Raw genomic sequence first — 22,675 nt, forward strand, 5'->3', positions numbered from 1 at the left:
ACCACAACAGCTACAAGACACTTAAAAGGTTACAACAAAATCATTCTGTCTCCTTAGTGTCCATAAATCTCTTCTGATTCCAATTTTTTGGCTTTCAAAGTTTTTCAAACATTTATGACAATATTAGCTTCATGATTAATTTTCAGTCTAACCAAATGCCTTAAGTTTCCATATTCTTACCAATGTTCTGTATTCACTATACTGATATATAATGGAATTTTCCCAGTAGATCTATTATTTCAGTTTTCCTTTATACTTAAACCTAAGATTTCATTTTTGTCTTCTCTAAGTATTTCATTGACTTTTTCTTCCACTACATTTATATGAGCGATTAACACATATAACCCTTCAGGGTATCTAAAACGTTCACATGTACCAACATTTTTATTTTACTACTGAAACTACAATAAATTTTACCTCTAAGTCTGTAATGCTTCTTCAGTTCCTACCTCCTAAATTTATACAGTAAGCACTTCCTTTAGTTCTACCTGGTTTCCATAGGTAAACTGCCAGTCTAGTTTACTGTCTTTATAGAAGGTATTCAGTTACATTAGAAAAGGGATTTGGAGTTAAAAGTCTCTAAAGATACTTCCAAGTTGAAAATTTTAGGATTTTATTAATCTAATCTTGTCATGAGGTTTTTTTTTTTTTTTTCTTTAACAATACTGCTTTCTTTATTCATACCTGCCCACTTGAGTTTATTCTTTTAAAAATATTCTTTTAGGGTAAGGCCAGCTTACCACTGTTTGTTTCAAAACCTCTGCCTTTTTTTATACCTAAAACCAGATTTAACTTTTATATTTCAATGGACCGATCTAATGGGATACTCAGATTTGGAGAACTGTAAAATTGAAGAAAACTTGGGTTCACAGAGGTTAAGAAATCTGACTACAGCTATACACCTAGTAAAGTGACAAAGTTCTGATTCTCTCCAATCAGAACTTCTTCCAAGAAGGTTTTACCAGTTACATCAGCACATTTTCCCTAATGCTATTTCTTATGTCCTTAGGACATCACCTTCTCCTAGTTAGTCAATCACAAGGTTTTTGTTTTTTAACTTTACAACACCCACTCTCCTGAAACTGTCCAGAATGACAAAGACATATCAATCAAATCTGGGAGGCAACTACTTCTTCCCCCCAGAGCATATCATGTTTATATTAAGTGACCGGTAGTTTACAGGAAACGCACCAAGCTGCTAAAGGTTGTAGAACACTATAGCTACTTAATGTGAAGTGTCTAAGCAATAAAGCAGACACAGTCTGGGAAGATACAGAATACATGTTTAACTTGCTTAGAGCAAATATTTATCCAATATCTATCGTATGGAAGGCTCCCTACTATTAGCACAAAGTCCCACTTAATTTCAAGTTCTGCAAATCTAACAGAAATGAAGAAACACTATGTTCATCCTTTTGCACTGAAACTCCCTCCCCCCAAAACTAAAACACACACTCGTGCACACACACGCGCGCGCACACACACATACCCTCCCTCCCTCTGCAATGTGGAATCCCCACCCCCACGGGGTAAGTACCTTCTGTACATTTAAGTGTTTGCAGACCTAGCCCTTCTTTTAAAAAAGTACCTGTACAATTATGCACAGTTTAGGCAGAGTAACATTACACAAGGTAAGCCCTTTTTTTCTGTTCAAGATCCTAGTCGGTTAAGTAGAACTGGAGTTTGAAATCAGAGAAAAGGAAAAGGTGAAAAGTAGCATGCAAAACTGAGAAACTAAATTGTGATAGTGATTTTATTAATGAAAATAAACTTTATTTAATACGGGGCAATCCTTAGGTAGTTATGAGTATTTCACATAATGGAGAAAAGTCACAGTAGTGTCAAATCCCAGACTCCCACGGAAGTAACTATGTAACACTGTTAATATCACAATTTAAGAAATTTTTTGGTCTACTTTGTTCCGAAAAGTTTTATTTTTCTTTAAAAAAAAATTAAAGAAAAAAAGGCAAAACAGAACCAAAAAAGGAACAAACAGAAACCCCTCTGAGCTGGCGACTGCGACGACAGGCCAGTAAGACACCCAGGCTTTCCGGGTCGTGCTTGGCTTGGGGATGGATGTCCGCGAAGACAGCCTTGGAACCACCCATCACGTCCCACACCCAGAGCCCAAGAAAGCGGCAGCAGCAGCGGGGTCCGGGCCCCGCTGCAGACGTGGAGAGACCCTCGGGGCGAAGGATCACAGGGAAGGCAGTGCGGTCGTAACCCGGCAGGCAAGGCCCGGGAAAGCGCCGGGGGCGTCCCGGGCTCGGGGACACCCAGCGCTCGCGCGGGACGCCCTGTCATGAGTCACGGAGGCGAGAAAGCAGGCGGGCGGGGGAAGAGGCTGCAGGATGGAGGGAAGCCCGACCCTCGGGAGGGAAGCGGGCGGACCGGGAGGCCCCGACCTCGCGCGGGGCGGGGAAGCGGGGCCCTGCCCACCCTGCCCTCACCTCCGCCCGACGCAACAGGCGCGGCGACCAGGTCTCGACCCCAGGGTCTGCGGGCCGGGGGGGCGGGGGCAGCAGCCCGCAGCCATGACAGGCGCGGGGCGGGCCGCGGGCGGGCTGGGCCGCACGTGCGGGCAGCGCCCCCTCCCCAGCCTCCCCGCCGTCCCCGGGCGCGGGCCCCTCACCTCCGCCGCCGGCGGCGGCGCGGCCCGGCCTGCCCCGACCCCCCCGGCCGAGCGGCGGCGGCGGCACGTACTCACCGCCGCTCGCTGGCTCTCGGGCTTCGCCATGACTGAGGCGCCCCCGCCGCCCCCCGCCTCGACCGAGACTGACACGCGCGGCTGGCCGGGCGGAGGCGGCCTCAGGCGACCACCCGGCTGACAGAACCCGCCCCCGCCTCTCCCCACCAGTTGAGCAGCGGCCGCTGCCCCGCGGTGCCCCCCGGGCTTCCTCCCAACGCCTGGGGCGGCGGGTGGCAACGGCGGGCGGCGGCGGCACTTACCGGCGGCGCGGCCAGGCCCCCCTGTCAGCGCGGGGCCGGGAGGGAGAGGAGGGAGGAGTGAAGGGGCACCGCCTCCCCCGCGCCGCCACGCACCCGCCTGATTGGCCCAGTTCACTCCCCCAGCGCGACCCCACCAGCCCCTGCGAGCGGCACTCCGGCAGCACCGGCGCATCATTTGCATATTTGTGCCCGCGCCGCTGATTGGCCGGGGCTCAGAGGGGCGGCTGTGACCGCGGCCGCTCCCGCCGCCGCTCCTGCCGCGTCGGGCGACCCGGGAGGGGGGATCCCTCTCCCCGCTCCTCTTCCCTCGCGGCCCGGCCCGACCCGGGACGGAGGGCGACGGGAGGCGGGGTCGTCGCCCCGCTCCAACATGGCCCCGCCGCGCCGCCGACCCAATCGCCGGTGCGGTTACTGCTGGAGCCCCGGGCGGCCTCGGGGCGGGGAAGTGTTGGGGCCGGGCGCCCTCTGGCCGGAGCGCGGGGCAGTGCAGTGGCCCGGGCTCCCCTCGCCTCCCCGCCGCCCCGCCGCGTCCGCCACGTCAGGCCGCGCCCTCGCGACGGCCTCTCCCCTCCCCGCGGCCCCGCCGCCACGTCAGGCCCGGCAGGCACGCCCCGGCCGCGAGCTGTCCATTGGCGGGGTCGGTGCCGAGGTCACTCACGCGCTGGGCATCTCTCCGACAGCCCGGGGCCAACCGGGAACCGAGACGGTGTCCTGAGCCTCCCTTTTCAAAGGCGTGGATTCGGACCCGCGTCCTCCTTACGCTCTGACACCGCCGTGACACACGCCTGTGCTGTAAAATCCGGAGCAAGGAGAGTGGCGCCGCGATGATGCAGCGATTTAGCCCAGGTGCTAAGCACCTGCCATGGAGAAGGCGCCAGGCTTAGGAGAGACCCAGCCCCAAGTCCTGATGCAGAGAGAGAGAGCGAGCGCGCACCTCAAGTGGCGGAGAGCTGGGGCGGACACCTAGTCTTCCCAATGTTCAGGCCCACGTTCTGATTTGCACAGCTATGAAGGGAAAGAAAGAACAAACGGGAGGGGGGAGGAAAAGGGGGGGGACACTGGTCTAGGAGCAGGTGGCCTACTAGAAAACCACTGTCCAACGAAGGTGTGGGGACACCTGGGTTCCCTCTCGCTCTGTCTCTAATTAACTGTGTGACCTACATTAAATCATAACATGTCCCAGGGCCTCGGTTTTCCCTTCTGTAAAACGAAGAGGCTGGACAAATTTCCTGAAAGCCTTCCAGCTCTAAAATTCTACGGATGCCTTTCAGACTCTGGTCTGGCTTTAATACCTGATTAAAGCGAGAATGAGAGATAGACAAAATAATGGGATGCTAGGACTTCAGTCTGTCTACCTTATGTTTGTTGGAAACTGTTTACCGTTTCAAATCCATGGCGGGTGACATTTAGTATTCATCTTACAGTGGACAGAAAACTCTTGAATTTCAGACTCCACCAAGAAGCATAGAGAAATGTCACTGTGCTTGTTTATGCCTGACCAGAGGGTAATGGCTGCGGTATACAGAGTGCTAGTTTACCAGGTAATTTCATTCTTTATATGCCCCCCGTGCAGGCCCTCCAGGGTAGATCAACACAAGTCTATTTAGCTCAGATATGGAAGGGGCTGGGAGGGAACCCTGCTGAGAGAGAAGTTACAATTACAGCTTTGATTCCTCTCAAGGATACTTAATAACAACCACATACTAGGATAAGAATGCACAGAAACAGTTCACCCCCGAGGTCCCTACACTACTTCTTATTTGAATACGGCTTCTGTTTGCAAATTCAACCTGTTGAATCAAATTTAAGGCCAGTAACAGCTCATTTAGAGATGTTAGAGAATAAGACATTCCATATTTTGTCTAAAACTTTAGCTACTTTTTACAGAACTTTTCTCCCCAAGAAAATTCACGTTTTCTTGAATCTTTGAACATTACTTATACTTGGTGATTAAAGAGCATCATTATGGGCATTATTGTATTCTATTATGATCAAGAATGCCCTCAGAAGTATGTAGACCTATTTGCCCTAATGAAAAATGGTCTCTAGAAAGCTGTTACTATTTTAAACTTACATCCATCTTTTTCTATATCTTGTTCCTCACTACTGGACTGACATTTCTCTATTTTTCCACCTAATAGTCTCCTTCCTTCCTTCCTTTTTCTTTCTTTTCTTTCTTTCTGCTTCTATTCTACTATGAATACACACTGATAAACTTTTATTAGTTTAGACTCAGGTTGGTTTTTTTTTTTTTTTTAAGATTTTATTTATTTGGGGGCGCCTGGGTGGCTCAGTGGGTTAAGGCCACTGCCTTCAGCTCAGGTCGTGATCTCAGGGTCCTGGGATCAAGCCCCGCATCGTTGGGCTCTCTGCTCAGCAGGGAGCCTGCTTCCTCCCTTCTCTCTCTGCCTGCCTCTCTGCCTACTTGTGATCTGTCTGTCAAATAAATAAATAAAATCTTAAAAAAAAAAAAAGATTTTATTTATTTATTTATTTGACAGAGAGATCACAAGATCCCCCACAAGATCCCCACCGAGCAGAGAGTCCGATGTGGGGCTCAATCCCAGGACCATGATCTGAGCCGAAGGCAGAGGCTTAACCCACTGAGCCACCCAGGCCCCTGAGACTCTTGGGTTTTGAGTAAAGATTTTCTGTAGGATTCTCTTATGGCTGAAGTGCATGACTTTTTGTGATGTCTATTTTGACTGTTCAACTTATTTCTTAAATCTCAATGGTATTCTCAGTAACTGAGGTTTCTGCATATATGGACTCTGAAGAAGTTATTGCAAAGGATGGCTCTAAATTCCAGAATTAAGAGTCTGGATCAGCAAGTACTACACTCTGCAATTTATTTTAATTATTTCTTTAAAGTTTTATTTATTTAAGTAATCTCTACACCCCATGGGGGGCTTGAACTGATGACCCTAAGATCAAGACCTGCATGCTCTTCTGACTGAGTCAGCCAGGTGCCCCTACCCTCTGCAATTTAAATGAACAAAAGTCAATTATCAACAACAACAACAAAATCTAGCAACACTGGCCTACCGTTTCCTTCAGGCAATGGAATATCCAGAGGCAGGTGGTGGCAATGCTCTCTAGGTCCCTCTATCCCACTCTAGAATAAAACTGGCTCCAGTTCTATCCATTGCCTTTCAAACCAAAGTCCTCTATTTGCAGACACAATGATTCAAGTCACCAGAAAGCATGTGCTATGACAAAGAGTGGTTCTTCACACTCTGAAGGAAACATTCCACAAGCCCAACAGGTACCATTAGTCCTTGGCGGTGTGTTAAGGGTTTACATTTATTATTTCACTTTACTTCACAACCACTCTATAAGGAAGGGCTGATTTTTCCCACTGTACAGATGAATAGGGTCCAAAATCTTGCTCTGGTTACACAATCACTGAGTGGCAGAGGTAGGATTCAAACTTTGAGCTGGCTGGTCCTAAAGTCTGAAACTCTTAACCATTACATTACATTCCTCCTTTAAGCAGTAGTTTTGAATTCCATATTTAGCAAGCAACCTCCTGGTTAGGAATTTGGCATCTCAGAAGGGGGAACTGCCCCACAGGCATTTTGGGTCAGGACACCAAAAAAGGAAGACCCCCAAACGCATACATCGAATGACATTTTCTAGCAAGTCTGAGAAATAGGAACCAGTGCTCTGTTCACTTTTGTGGGAAACTGATATATTCAAGATCCTAAAACTCACCTCAGACCTGTTAGAATGGTTATTATCAGACAAGAAGTAAGTGTTGACAGTAACAGAGAAAAGGGAACCCTTGTGCACTGTCGATGGAAATGTAAATTGGTGCAGCCACTATAGAAAACCGTATGGAGGTTCCTCAAAAATTCAAAATAGAACTACCAAATAAGCCAGCAATTCCTCTTCTGGGTTTTTAATCTGAAGAAAACAAAACCTTTAGCTTGAAAAGATATCTGCACCCCACCCCCAACCACCATTCACTGCAGCATTATTTACAATAGCCAAGACAAGGACACAACCCAAGTGTAACTTTTTTTTTTTTTTTTTAGTTTATTTACTTATTTAAGTAATCTCTACACCCAGTGTGGGGCTTGAACTCATGACCTTGAGATCCAGATTCAAATGGACACTCTTCTGACTGAGCCAGCCAGGTAACCCTACCTAAGTGTCTATTAATGAAGAAACAGATAAAGGCAATGTGGTGTGTATATACAATGGGATATTGTTCATCCATAAAAAGGAATGAAATCTTGCCATTGCAACAATACATGGACCTTGAGGGTATTAGGCTAAGTGAAGTCAGACAGAGAAAGACAAATACCACATGATCTCATTTATATGTGAAATCTTAAAAAAAAAAAAAAAAAAAAAGCCCCTCTAAGCTCACATATACAGAAAACAGACTACCAGAGGAGGGGGAAGTGGGTGGGGAAAAATGTGTGAAGAGGGTCAAAAGATACAAACTTCCAGGGAGCCTGGTTAGTGCAGTGGGTTGAGCAGCCAACTCTTGGTTTCAGCTCAGATTGTGATCTCAGGGTTGTGAGATCAAGCCCTATGTCAGGCTCTGCCTTCAGCACGGAGTCTGCTTGGGGTTCTCTCTCCCTCTTCCTCTACCCCTCCCACTTGTATTCTCTCTCTCAAATAAATAAATCTTAAAAAAAAAAAAAGATACAAACTTCCAGTTACAGAATAAGCCATGGGGATGTAATGTACAGCATGGTGATTCTAGTTAATAATACTGCATTGCATATTTGAAAATTGCTAAGAGAATAAATCTTAAAAGTTCTCATCCCAAGAGGAAACGTTTTTGTAATTATGTATGGTGATGGATGTTAATTAGACTTTCTGTGATCATTTCCCAATATATGTAAATACTGAATCATTATGTTGTATACCTAAAACCAATATATGTCAATTGTACCTCAATAATTTTTTCATAGGCCTAGAACTGCAAAACTAAGCAGTAGACCCTATCTCAGTGAGACCTCCTAAAGTGACACTCATGGAGTAGTCAAAACATCCTTGGGGGGGAAAAAGACCAAAATGAACACAACACTGTGTGTTAACTACACTGGATTAAAAAAAAAAAAAATCCTTTGGAGCACCTGGCTGGCTCAGTCCATAGAGCACATGACTCTTGATCTCGGGGTTGTGAGGGTAAGCCCTACATTGGGGACAGAGGTTACTTAAAAAACAAAAAACAACAAAAACAATAATTTTTTTTAATCCTTCATAAAAAAGAAAGAAGGTTGAAGGACTCATGCTTCCTGATTCAAAACTTGCTACAATGCTATAGTAATCCAGACACTGTGAACTGGCATAAGGATAGACATATAGATCAATGGAATAGAATTGAGAGTCCAGAAGTAAACTTTTATATTCATGGTCAATTTATTCTTTCTCTCTCTTTCTTTTTTTTTTTTTTTTGTCAATTCATTTTCAAAAAGAGTGCTAAGATGTAAATCAAGGAAGACTACTAGAGATACAAATGCTAGAGAATGAAGCCGGATCCCTACCTTATACCATACAGGAAAAAAAAAAAAAAAATCAAAAGGGATCATGGACCTAAATGTTAAGAGGTAAAACCATAAAGCTCTAAAAAGAAAACATAGGAGTAAATCTTCAGGACCTTGGGTTAGGCAGTGGTTTTATATATAGTACATGATACCACGGCATAAAAAACAAAAAGAAATATAAATTGAGCTTTGTTAAAATTAAAGAAACCAAAGAAAATATTGATATATTGAACATCAACATAGAAAAACTGCTGCGATTCAAAGGATACCATTAAGAAAATGCAAAGATACCCACAGAATGAGAAAATATTTACAAATCACACATCTGGTAAGGGTCCAGGATCAAGAACAAACAAAGACTTCTTACAACTCAACAATAAAAAGACAAATAACCCAATGTAAAAATAGGCAAAGTATTTTTGAATACTCTGAAGAGACATTTCTCCAGTGAAGACGGACAAACAGCCAATACGCACAAGATGCACAACAGCATTAGTTCTTAGAGAAATGCAACTCAAAACCACCCTGAGATACCACTTCACATCCATTAGGATAGCTCTCATAGGGAAGGCAGGCAATAACAAGTGTTGGGGAGCACGTGGAGAAGTCAGAACCCTCTTAGATTGCTAGTAGAAATGTGAAATGGTGTAGCCATTTCAGAAAACAGTTCTTCAAAAAGTTACACAGTTATTAGATGACCCAGCAACCCCCCAAATGAAAACAGGTTCACACAAAAACTAGGACACAAATGTTCATGGCAACCATTATTCATCACAGCCCCCAAAGGGAAACAAACCAAATGTCCATCAACTGATGGATAACCAAAAATGGTTTCACCACACACTGGACTATTATTCAGCCATAAAGGAAGATTAGGGGGTGCCTCGGTAGCTCAGTGGGTTAAAGCCTTCGGCTCAGGTCATGATCTCCCGGTCCTAGGATTGAGCCCAGCCTCCGGCTCTCTGCTCAGCAGGGAGCCTGCTTCCCCAACCCCCGCCCCGCCTGCTGTTCTGCCTACTTGTAATCTCTCTCTCTCTCTGTCAAATGGATAAATAAAATCTTTATTAAAAAAAAAAAGACCGCTTTAAAAAAAAAAAAGATTAGGTCCTGATTCATGCTACAATATGGCTAAACCTTGAAAACATGCAGGGAGATCAAAGCCAAATACAAAAGACTACATGTTGTAGGATTCCATTTATGTAAGAAGTCCAGAATAATAAGCAAGTCTACAAAGACAGAAAGTAGATTAGTGGTTGCCAAGGTCTGGGTTGGAGTAAAGGGGACGAAGAATGGAAAGCGATCGCTAACAGTAGTTTTGGGGGGTGATGAAAATGTTCTAAAATCAGTCTGTGGTGATGGCTGCACATCAGCAATGAAGTGTGAATTCTACGGTAAGTGAATACTATCTCAATAAAGCTATTTTAAAAAGTGATGCCTAGCCAGCAACTTCCAACTTTGTTATATAAGTATTATATACATTAAATCCATATATATGGACTGTGTGTGTGTATATATATTCACTTAACCACATGTATGAACACATGTTGAGACAAAAGGAACATAATATATACATAACACACATTTATTTATTTATTTATTTATTTTAGATTTTACTTATTTATTTGACAGAGAGACAGAGAGAGCATGAGCAGGGGGAGCAGGAGAGGGAGAAGCAGACTCCTTGCTGAGCAGGGAGCCTGGTACGGGGCTTGATCCTGGGACACCAGGATCATGACCTGTGCCAAAGACAGACACTTAATGGACTGAGCCCCCTAGGTATGCCAGGAACAGATATATTTTAATTACTTTTATCAAATTAGTTAAGCAGCGAATAATTTTTTAAGTGTGAAGATTGCTGATAGTGGCACTGTTATTTCTCATATTGTGCTTGCCAGTATTGTGACTTTAGTATAATTTACTTAATTGACATGCATTTAAATACCTACACCATACATGTGTACAAGGCTGGGTGCAGTGTCAGTTACGAAAGGGATTACTATCCTTATATAAATAATAAATTATTAATAATAAATGTGTCATATAATAAATATGAAAAATATGTGTATAAAATATCTTCTCACTCATCTTTAGCAACATTCACTTACAGGCTGAGGCACTAAAGAAAATGTTCTTTCACAGACCAATGATAAGTACTTCTAAACGCTATGGTATGCTTTTTTAACCTTTTACTCATTTTACGTCAATTTAAATTTTTATTTAAATATTTTATGCCCCATTATATTATAGAATATAACATAATTTCCACCTTTCTGCAATAATGAGTAGTAGCTTGAAGAGCTCAGACACTTTTCCAGTCCAGGAAAAGAATTTGAAAGGAACTTTAGTTGGTTCAGCACTGAGCAAAAACTAACTTCACATTATCCTCTGGGAGTTGTGAAATCTCCTTAACTCAGTGAAGAACAGAGGTTCTTTTTAGGACAGGCGTGAAGGACATCACTAGAAAGCTCTTTAACCTTCTTTTCAGGCTCTTGTTCAAGCAAATAGAAAAGAAGGCTAGGTAAGCTTTCAGCCGTAGCTTAAAGCACCTCAAAGCTCATTTGAAAGTGTGTTTCGCACTGTTTTCAAATCTGGAGGCTGCTGCTAATAACAATATCCGAAGGATATGTTCAGCCCGGCAGCCATTTTTCACACTCCTGCTCTTAAGGCCTATCTGTTTAATCAGGGACAGATCGTAGAGCCTGTAAGTTTGATCTAGTTTATTCCCGTGTTTAGCCAGGAATGTATTTCAAAGCACGATCCTGCCTGACAGTTTAGATCTTCCACTGGTCTGCTTTCACAAACAGTTGCTCGTCCTAATCTTAAAAGATCTTCAGGAGAAAAGAGGTTTCGCTGTTTCCCTTGGTCATCCTTGAGCATCTCCTTCCCTTTTTTTGTGAGTCTACTTCTCTTTGGGAAAGGTAAGCGCTCTTGGAGAAGTTACTTCTAAATCAAGTCTGGAGGGATCAAATATGTGCAATGCAGCTGCTACTTGAAAAATGAGTTCATTCAACAAATATTCCAAGAGTGTCTGTGAAGTGTTAGGCCCAGGCCTGGGTGCTGGGAAGACAATGAACGAGACAGAGATGGTCCTCTGGCCTCATGGCCATCACATTCTGTGATGTAAATACCCACTAATTAATTATTTTTATTAACTTTGGTAATACTTAACCTTCATTTACAGGTACCATAATTGTTGTGCTTAAAAAAAAAAAAGTGTGATCTCTACCATATAAACGAAGGATTGGTGGAAACCGGAGACTTGAAGATGTCTAATCAACTAGCTTGCTTTATAGGCATTAGGGGCATCTTAATTCAAGAAGAAACCCATCCTGATGCAATTTAAATCCATCTTGTCTTGTTTAAGCTCCAAGAAAGAGAGACCTGTACCAGGTTCCCTCTGAATTTTTCTTGACTTTTGTTCCATGTACTAGCCATGACTATGATCCAGTCACCATCTTTCCATGATCCCATTGGCCGAGTTTCATGCTCTTACTTATGCCATGGGAAGAGCTTATAAAACTCATATTGTTAGAAATAAAAGAAATCCTTTAACAGTTGCCATAACCTTTTTTTTTTTTTTTTTAAATAACTGGGTAAGCTTTCCCTTGCCACATAAGAATTTAAGAAGGGCTATCATTCCCATTAAGATCACCTTTTAAAGCACTCCTGTTTTATCAAGGCATCATTATGATCTCTTATGCAAAAGCATTTGGAAATTATTGGAATTCTTGGACGTTTGGGTTGAGGATATATATTAATTATAGTTATTTTCTTTGCATTGAACCCCATGGTTTGTTTTATGGAGGCTGAGTAACGACATGTTAACTCTGAAAATTAATTCCAGGTTATATGATTGAAAAGACAATTTAGATTTAATAGCAGAGAGACCTCAGAAAGTTTTGCTAAAAATAAGTGTTGGGGTGCTTGGCTGGCTCAGTCGGTGAAACATGGGACTCTTGATCTCGGGGTCATGAGTTTGAGTCCCATGACGGGTATAGAGATTACTAAAATAAATAAATAAATAAATAAATAAGCAAGCAAGCAAGCTTTAAAAATAAACCAGTGCAGCTCTTTTCTCTGCTTGCCATTAGGTGTTAAGAAGTTAGTTAGCTTGCACAATTTATATAGAAGTCTTGTGTGAAAACAAGGATGGGAGCCGGGCCTGTGTTTCTTAAAACAAGACAGTCATAGGAATAGTTAGGTTTCCTACGGGCACATAGTTGATGTCTCAAGCCTTCCACATATCTGACAAACATTCTGTCTTCCAGAAAGTTCAGTTGGGTAGAGGCCCCAAAAATAGTGTTGTCAGAGAACTGGATGTGTTCTGAAACGAGGCGAGTTCTGCCACACTGACAGGGCATACTCAGGTGATGGTTAGCAACAAGACAAAAGACTGAAGAATGAGGCCAAATCCTCTGGATATCAAATGTACAATTGAATTTTTTCCTTTTCATAGCTTATCTCAGTGGCATGTAGGACTGCCGAATTTTTTTCTCATACTCAGCAATTTTTGGCTAATACCGCGGAGCCCTCTTTGTCCAACACACAGTACCCTGGCTCCTGGAGGATACTTCTCTTTGTGTTTCCTTGGCAGAGTGTGTCCCATTTGGCAAGAACATACTGAGTGATCTGTGTGAACTCTACGAAATGTCGGGCTGGCTCACTGTCTGCCACTCCTCTTTCTAGATAAATGAAAGTGACTGTAGTCTTTTCTGTTCCTCAAACACACCACCCTCCTTGTCTCGGGACCTTTTCACCTTCTATTCCCTCTGCCTTATCCCTGGTTCCCCTTAGGTCCTGCAGAAATGGCTTCTCAGAGAGGCCTTCCTTGACCCCCCAGTCACAGTCTGCTTCCTTCTTAATACGTATCACCATCCTGTTTGCGTATTTATTTAATTTGTCTCCGCCCAGTAGAAAGCAAGCATCTGTTGGCAGAGACAGGCTGTCTCACTCCTGGAAGAATTTTCAGCACCCAGAACACAGGTGCTCAGTAAATGTGTATTTTATACGGAACAAACTGTTGACCCAACATACCTATAATGTGCTAACAGAATAAATTGCTGTCACTGGGGATTATCCCATCTGGTTTTGAACAAGACACTGGAAGCCTCTATCACAGATTCTCAAATCTTTCTGTGTATTAGAATCACCTGGGAGGAGCACCTGGGTGGCTCAGTCAGTTAAATATCTGCCTCTGGCTCAGGTCATGATCTCAAGGCCCTGGGATCGAGCCCTCAGGGAACCTGCTTCTCCCTCTTCCTCTGCTCCTCCCTGCTGCTTGTGCTCCCTTTCTCTCTCTCAAATAAATAAATACAATCTTTAATTAAAAAAAAAAAAGAATCACCTGGGAAACTTAAAAATGACCTTTGCTTAGATCTTGCCCTGACTGATGGGTGATGAGTCTCAGGCATTAGCATGTTTGAAAAGCTCTTTGTTTTGTCACCAAGGCAGCAAAGAAGGGCTCTTAGTGACATGGAACTGAATGGTTACCTGACTACCAAGGTCTCATCCTCTAGGTGAGAGGGTCACCTCTGTCTAGGGCAACCCAAAGTGTTCTTCAGACGACCCTCGTATCTTCTAAATACCCACCTGCCTCATTATCACAGAGGGGCAGAATTAGGCACAAACCATTTGAAAAATCAACCTGTAAGGAAAGAGAAAAGCATCCAAGTAATCTAGGTGCATCTCTTAGGATCTGCTCTGAAAACCTCCAAAGGGAGCAAGTTCTAGCGCACTCCTTTTTTCCTTCAAAAAAGAAAGCCACACACACAAACCCCTTCACTTAGCTCTAGACGTTGGAGGCAATCAAGCAATCAAGTTTTCAGGCTTCACAGCAAACAAAAAAACAATGCTCCCAGAAGAGGGAACTATCCAAATTTCATACTCTTCTCTGGAGGAATCAGAGGCCAAGTAGTAGTGGGTTCAGAAACAGTTGCCCATATATTTTTTTAAGATTTTATTTATTGATTTGACAGAGAAAGAGGGATCACAAGTAGGCAGAGAGGCAGATGGGGTGGGGGGAAGCAGGCTCCCCGCTGAGCAAAGAGCCTGATTTGGGGCTCCATCCCAGGACCCTGAGATCATGACCTGAGCCTTAAGTGGCTTAACCCACTGAGCCACCCAGGCGCCCCAGTTGCCCATATTTTTCGTAATGGCAAACTCTAAACTTTAAGACCTTATTTATGACTGGGACCTCCACTTTTTTTTTTTTTAATGGAAAAACAATTTTTTGCATCAAGCCATTCAATTAAGAAACAGGCTTTTTTCCTTTATTTTTCAAAAATCACCATCAGAGATGTTAACATAAACGAGGTCAATGCTGAAAGTCCATCGGTTTCCCTTCCAGTGAGAAAAGCCAAATGACTCTAATAAAATGGAGAGGACACATGATTAGAAGTAGAAATATTTGAGTTACAGTCCAGGCTCTGCCACTGGCCAAGAGAATAAATGACCAGCAATTTTTTTTCCTGCCCATGAGTTGAGAATCAAGAATCATAACACCTCTGGTGTCTGTTTCCATTGTTGTTTTTTCATAAACATTCCCTGGAAATGTTACAGTGTACAAAGGAAAATTACTGGTCTTCTGTCTTGTAGGTGAACTTTTAAGAAAAAAAAAAAAATTCCAGTGGTTACAGTAATTAAAAACACTGATCTAGGTTATACTATGTGCCCAGCAAAGTGCTTAACAAAAACATAACAAAACAAAAACTGTACACAATCAATGCTTGCCTTGTGCCACACTCTTGGCACACACCCGCTAACTAGGGAAACTGAATCCATTAGACCAGAACGGTAGGTAGATCAACAAACAGGGAAAGCCATTTCCTTTGCAGCAAGGGAAACTCGGCTCAGCCAAACACAGAAATAACTCTGAAAAATCCACTTATTCATCCCCAACAGTCTATTTCCACCCCCAGATCTAAAATTCTTTCATTTCCCAACGGTGATGTCCAGACCGTGGAAGAGACTATTCAAATTCAGAGACTCTCCTATCAGTCAAGATCCGGGCAGCAAATTTGAGTAGCTGTGAGTTCAACAAGCTTCCACTCAAGGTTTTCAGTAGATGAGAGGCTCTGGGAAGTTGGAAAATTGACAGCAGTTTTGCAGTTGATCCCAGGACAGCTTAAAACACCCAGAACCCCTGCCTCTTAACTTCTCAAGGCTAGAAACAACCTTAGAGAGATTATCTGGCTGAGAATTTGCTGGGACAGGTATGGGTTGAAAACCTGTGTGATCCAGGTAAATCTTTAACCTCATCTCCCCTTAGCTTCCTGATTCATCAGTAAAACAGACACAAAAATATCTCCTTTGCAGGGTTAATAATCTGGAGCTTAGTGGTGATATTCACAAAGTCAGTACCTATTAGGTTACCAGTAAATTATAGCTCATTTTTAAAAGTCAGCTGAGTGACTTTCAAACTTGTGAAATGTTGATGTATTTGCCAAATCGTGTGAAGCAGGGAAAGTTTTTCAGTAGCGAATATGACTGTATTGTACACGATCGAGATAATATCACAAAAAGAACACATCTGTTCACCAAAACCAAGAAAGAAAATCCCCCCCAAGCAAGCTATTGAGCTCGGTAATGTGTCAGACTCTCCCCTCTAATATTTGTTGGCTACCTGTTGATTTGATTTATGCCCAAGGTTGGAGCCAGCAGCGGCAACTGTAACCAGACAAGCAGTGGTAGGCAAAGGGAGGAAAGACCTATCCTTCTGGTGAGCTGCAGCCCTCCATAGTTTGCAAACTTCTACTGATAACGCTTTATACTAGAGCTGATAAACTAATTCGGCGATTTTGAAGCTTTTTTGAAAGCAGGAAAACGTTTTCTTCAAGAAGTTTAATGTTTTTATTTTTGGCAGAATCTCAAGATGTAAAACACAGAAAAAGCAGAAGCCCCAAAGAGAAAACAGAACAAAGGCTGAACTGTCTTTCTGCAAGCCCTGGGATCCTTCCAACCTTCCCCACCCCTCACAGGCATCTCTGAAGTCTTCCTGGGCTTGGAGGGGACACACTTTGAAAACCCTTAAATCTAGCCCCTCATTCTGCAGATGAAGAAATGAAACCCTGAGAGGCTGAGACCTACCCAAGGTTGCATAGTGAGTTTGTGCGAGAACCAACATTTGGACCGAAGCCTGTGGCTTCTCAGCTCAGCATTTTCTCCCTCCACTAGGACTACTCAGATGGGATTAGCTTTTCCAGAATAACCCATTGAGTTAAATAGATGAGGGTGAACCTTGATAAAGGGGTCCACTTGGCAGAAGTCAACTCCCTAAAAAATGTACCTTCTCAAACTGTCAGGTTGATCAGATGTCCCACCCTTGCTCACCTTTCCTATCATGTTCCAAGAGGCACCAAAATTATGTTTGTAGTAGAGATTAAGAAATTGGCCTACGGGGCGCCTGGGTGGCTCAGTGGGTTAAAGCCTTTGCTTTTGGCTCAGGTCATGATCCCAGGGTCCTGGGATCTAGCCCCGAATCAGGCTCTCTGCTCAGCGGGGAGCCTGCTTCCCTTCCTCTCTCTCTCTCTCTGCCTGCCTCTCTGCCTGCTTGTGATCTGTCTGTCAAATAAATAAATAAAATCTTTAAAAAAAAACAAAAAAGAAATTGGCCTACATATTCCCCCCCTCCCTCTGCCTGCCTCTCTGCCTGCTTGTGATCCCTCTCTCTCTAATAAATAAATAAAATCTTTAAAAAAGGCGGGGGGGCGCCTGGGTGGCTCAGTGGGTTAAGCCTCTGCCTTCAGCTCAGGTCATGATCTCAGGGTCCTGGGAAAGAGCCCCGCATCGGACTCTCTGCTTGGCGGGCAGCCTGCTTCCCCCTCTCTCTCTGCCTGCCTCTCTGCCTGCTTGTGATCCCTCTCTGTCAAATAAATAAATAAAATATTAAAAAAAAAAAAAAAGAAGAAAAGAAAAAAAATTGGCCTGCACAGTGTATCCCACTACCTTGAATTAGTTCCCAACATTTATTTTTTATTTTTTTATTTTTATTTTATTTTATCTATTTATTTGGCAGACAGAGATCACAAATAGGCAGAGAGGCATGTGCAGAGAGAGAGGAGGAAGCAGGCTCCCCGCTGAGCAGAGAGCCCGACATGGGGCTCGATCCCAGGACTCTGAGATTATGACTTGAGCCGAAGGCAGAGGCTTAACCCACTGAGCCACCCAGGCACCCCGTTGCCAACATTTAAAAATCAGAAGGTCTTGTCTAAAAATCTGGATTTCCACCTTCTATTGGGACTGAGAAATTCTAGCAACACTGAGCTCTCCAACTCAGTTGGTCACTTCCCCAGGAGCTGAAGGGAGGCATGTGCTCTCCCATTTGTTGTAGTCCCCACTGGTCCCCACCGCTTGCGGCCACTGCTGTCTGTTCCCTATAGGTGTTGGAGTTTGTGACCCACGGTCTTCTACAGCTTATGGCTACAGAAGCAGTTTTGAAGACTAAGCTTATGGGAACCATGGTAAACCTAGGATACAGCGATAGGGGACAATCTCATTTCAAAAGATGAGGTGGGTGTCATCATAAATGATGCTGCTTTCCTGCACTGACTAAAGAGGAAACGTTCACAGTTTCCTGACTCATTTATTTTCTGCGGGCTGTTAAATTAACCATAGACTAATAGAGTTACAAGTCCCAGAGCCGCTTTCCCATGTGTCCCTAGTTACAGCACAACTCCAAACGCTCCAAGCCCCTCAGAAGCTGCATTATTAAACCCCACATCAGTCTGTTCCTGCATCCCAGGCCACCTTACTCACCACCATGGTGAGAAGGAGCTGGAGGAGGGCCCCAGGACCATTCCCGGGATGGGGGGCCATGTGACCGCGGTAGGAGACAGGAAAGGGGTCCAGTCCTGCTCTCCTGGCAGTGGCAATCCACGCTCTCCCAGCAGGTTCTTACTTCCTCCCCACACTTCCCCAAATCTGTTACCTCCACACACACCTCAAATCACCTTGCCCTCCTCCCTCCTTAGTATTTACAAAAGTATCAGGTAGGGGCGCCTGGGTGGCTCAGTGGGTTAAGCCTCTGCCTTCAGCTCAGGTCATGATCTCAGGGTCCTGGGATCGAGCCCCACATCGGGCTCTCTGCTCGGCAGGGAGCCTGCTTCCTCCTCTCTCTGTCTGCCTCTCTGCCTACTTGTGATCTTTCTCTCTGTCAAATAAATAAATAAACAAAACAAAATCTAAAAAAAAAAGTATCAGGTAAATTCACACAATGCTTTCTGAAGTTGATAACTGTATATTTTTACTTTAGCCTTTTAACCTAAAAGTGTGTATGATCAATAACAGAATTTTAGGGATCGTGATTAGTAAGTAAAAAGGACATCTGGAGATTTAAAAGGCCTTACTCTCAAATTAGTGCCATAAGGCTTATTTACTTGACCCAAAGGGCCACCTCTGTATCATTCCCTCCTCTGGGACTTTGTTCAGACAATACTTTCTCGTGAGGCTGTCCCTAACCACCTTAAAATTGTGACCCTCCTCCCTCCACCCCACATTCCCTAGTGCCTTCCCTGCTTCATTCTTCTCCTTTATCACTTATGTAAGATGATACACTTATCATATTCTACTTACTTTTCTCCTCTACCCTCACTAGCACATAAGCTCCATGGGGTAAGGCTTTCTGGCTGTCCCTTACCTCTTTAGCGCCATGGTGGTGCCTGGTCTGTGTTAAATGCTCACTGAAGATTTGTTAAATAAATGAACTTGTCAGGCCCAAGCCTCAGGGTGACAATTACTTCAACAATCAACAGACACAAAGTAGGGATGCCTGAGTGGCTCAGTTGGTTGAGTGTCTGCCTTCGGCTCTGGTCATGATCCCAGGGTCCTGGGATTGAGTCCAGCATCGGGCTCCCTGCTCAGCAGGGAGCCTGCTTCTCCATCTGCCTGCCACTCCCCCTGCTTACACAACCGTGCTTTCTCCTTCTCTCTCTGATAAATAAAATATTTAATAAACACACACACACACACACACACACACACACACACAAAGTAGCACTTCTTGACGACAAGAGTGGCTGAATACTTAAAAGCTGGAAGGGACCTCAAAAGTTTCGACACTGTCTTTCCTTTATGTACACATATTTTGGAATGAACATATATACATTTCCTTTCTTAAATACTCTCAGAGATGAAATATAGTCTTCCTTTTTAAAAGAAAATCTAGAATAGATGTAGGGTAGCCCATCTGGGAAGCAAGACACTAAATGAGATGACTCCCCCCGCCCCCCGCAATGTGACGGTATGCCCACACCATGGGTAAGGTGTGATGGTGGTAAGTGTGCATGGGCGTGTGTGTGTAGTGTGGCATTGTACCTTTAACTAGATTATGAACCTTTCTTCTTTTCCTCTGAGCTAACAGTGATGGAGCCCGTCCTTTATCTGAACTGTGTCCTAGTAAATCCACGTAGTAAGACCTAATTTGAAAACGAAGCAGTGGGTGTTCCCGGCTACTTATGCCCGTAGCACTGCACGTTCCAGCCGTCCTTGGGGAAAGAGCTGTTTATTGTGGGGTGGGGTTATTTTTTGCTGGTATTTACACCTTTTCACTCTGCTTCTTTGAATTCTTCGACCAGCACACTTGGGAAACTTCGTTTTATTTCCCAAATACAAACATTATGAAACCCGAACTTCTGGTTCAAGTGTTCTAACTGGGCACCACGATCAGCATGTAAATTGCCTGGTGGATCCCAGACCAGCTCAGATTCAAGCCGGCCAAGTGTATGCGCTCTGGGTGCTGATCTAAGAGGCCAACATGCTGAGCGGAAGTGGGGTCAGAGCACTGAGAAACAGGTCATTTCACCAATCAAAGCTTGGATTTTGGAAAAATTCTCTGGGTAGACTCCTGGAAGGAGGGACAGCCCCTTGAGGACTCCTATCTAACAAGGAAGGTATTTCCTCTGTATGGGCTTAGCAAGAGTGGACGTACCATGAAGTGCTATATGATGGAGGGACGCTTCCGTGAGAAGGAAGGAACACAGAGCAGGTTAAGAATCAACAGATTTGGGGGAGCCTGGGTGGCTCAGTCTGTTGAGCACTGCCTTCAGCTCAGGTCATGCTTCTAGGGTCCTGGGATCGAGCCCCATGTCATCGAGCTCCCTACTGTGCAGGGAGCCTGCTTCTCCCTCTTTGCTCTCTCTAATAAATAAATAAAATCTTGGAAAAAAAAAAAGAGTCAACAGATTTGTGTTTCTTTCCTGAATCTACCTCAACACTTAACATAGGACCTTAATTTTTTAAAAATATTTTATTTACTTATTAGAGAAAGAGAGAGACAACGATCCCACAGAGAGGAGAGTGAGAGGGAGAAGCAGACTCCCTGCTGAGCAGGGAGCCCAGCATGGGGCTCGATCCCAGGACCCTGAGATCATGGCCTGAGTCGAAGGCAGACTGAGCCATCCAGGCACCCCCATCATATGACCTTAATTTTTGAAGTCTGAGTAGCTTCATTTATCAAATGGAATCATGATCACTGCCTCACCTACTTTCCTGGGTAGTAGGGAGGACCAAAAGACAAAAGTAGATACAAAGTATTTTTGAAACTATAAGGCACTAGAGAGCAGTGTGAGGTTAATAAACATGAGACAAAATATCTTTTGCTGCTGCTGCTGCTAATGTCAGAAAGGCAAATGTGTTCTTGAGGGTCAGACATATCAGAATGTTTTATACTTAGCCCCTCATCTGCTGTGTTACGTAGGGCAAGCCCCGGGGCCTCTCTGAGCCTTAGCTTTTTCATTGCAAGATAGGATGAATGCTCCCTACTTAATGAGGCTGCTCTGAGAATTAGATGGGGCAATCTGTCTGAAATCCTGTGCACGCAGAGACCTCACAAGCGTGAGCTCCCTTCCCACGTACCCTAGGTAATGAATCACGATCTCAATCAAGGGACTCTCCATTTGCTGTTTTACTTCATTCATCCAACTCTCTGTGTGATCTGCTCAATTCTTCTGTAAGTCTAAAACTGTTCTAAAAAGTAAAGTCTATTGATTTTGTTATTTATTGAGCACATAGGGCATAGTGATTGGGAAAGGGGGGCTCTGGAGCCAGACTGCTTGATTCTGAATCACTGCTCTGCCACTTTCTAGCTGGATAACCTGGGGAAAGGCTTCTAACAGCTCTGCACTTCAGTTCGTCCATCTGCAAGCACTATGTAAATTTGTGCTCTTAACATAAAACCATAATTATTAGACATTGTACTCATGGGAATAGAGCGGTGGACGAGGCAGTGTTTCAGCGAGTTGCTGTGCAATCACCTGCCATTATCTTCCATGGTCTGCCCAGAGAGGTTAAGTAACTCCAAGGCCACGGCAGCCGGTTAGTGAAGAAGACTCTGGAAAGAGTAGTCAGGACTACTGAGAGAATTCCAGATTGCAAGCCATTTCTCCTCTACTCCAGGCCGTGCAATCAGATTCAAGCCCGGAAACGGAAGAGTCCTGGGTCTACCAGAGGGGAATTCTGGAAGCTGGAACTGGTCCTGTAATTCTGCACATTGCTGACCTCTACCCTCTTTCTACATCCCATTCCTTACAGTGCTGTTCTTGCCCGGCTACATACAGATCTTCCTGCAAATTGGAGGTCCGGAGTTCATGGTGGAGATGACCTGAAGATACCACAGCCCCTACATTACTTGCATTTCTTTTGCGCTTATGAATCCTGAGCATGAACAAGGATTAGGTCTCTTGGCGACCTACCGAAAAGGGGACAGATCCAGGTTTGGAGGTAGGGGGGCGGGCGGTGGGGGGCTCTCAATACTGGGGGCTCTCCCTAGGAAAGGAATACATGAATTCAAAATGAGGGGCCAGGCCTTGGAAAGGATACATGTAAGTGAAACGTCCCGAAATTCAAGCATAATGAGCTTCCTGGTAATTTCAGCTCTGCTCCTACAGTCACTGAACTTCCTTCTGTTCTCCCTTCACTCCATCCCTCTTCAACCCTTTGTCCCTCTGTCCAGCTCACTAGCCCCAACTCCGACATCTAGTCTCTGCTGTGCACCAGGCAGCAACTACATACGTTTACATCCTGATTTAAAAACAGGACTTGGCTCCGCTCTGCAGGTTTTTATCCAAGTCATGATACATGCATAGCTTTTCTTGATCTAAAAGAAGAAAACGATGTACAAGTAATCTGTGGGTGATGGGCAAACACGCTACATGGGCTGTTAGACTTGGTAGACCCCACTCGAGCTGGGGCTATGGTTTTCTTTCTATCTATGTTTGTAAACAGGGGCA

General features: G+C 44.3%; 1 protein-coding gene across 2 annotated transcripts in view; it reads right to left on the reverse strand.

Annotated features, from left to right (window-relative positions):
* CHD9 (chromodomain helicase DNA binding protein 9) overlaps positions 1 to 22,675 on the reverse strand; it is a 218,987-nt gene that overhangs the window by 162,670 nt on the left and 33,642 nt on the right. Inside the window, exon 1 of one of the 2 annotated variants that reach the window (XM_080827903.1) lies at positions 2,950 to 3,052. The exons of the other annotated variant lie outside the window; for it this stretch is intronic. The gene's annotated coding sequence lies outside the window, so the exon portion shown is untranslated. Of the gene's footprint in view, positions 1 to 2,949; positions 3,053 to 22,675 lie in introns of those variants that run through there. 2 annotated transcript variants of the gene reach the window in all.

Source organism: Martes martes, assembly GCF_963455335.1.
Source record: "Martes martes genome assembly, chromosome: 17".
Lineage (NCBI taxonomy): Eukaryota > Metazoa > Chordata > Mammalia > Carnivora > Mustelidae > Martes > Martes martes.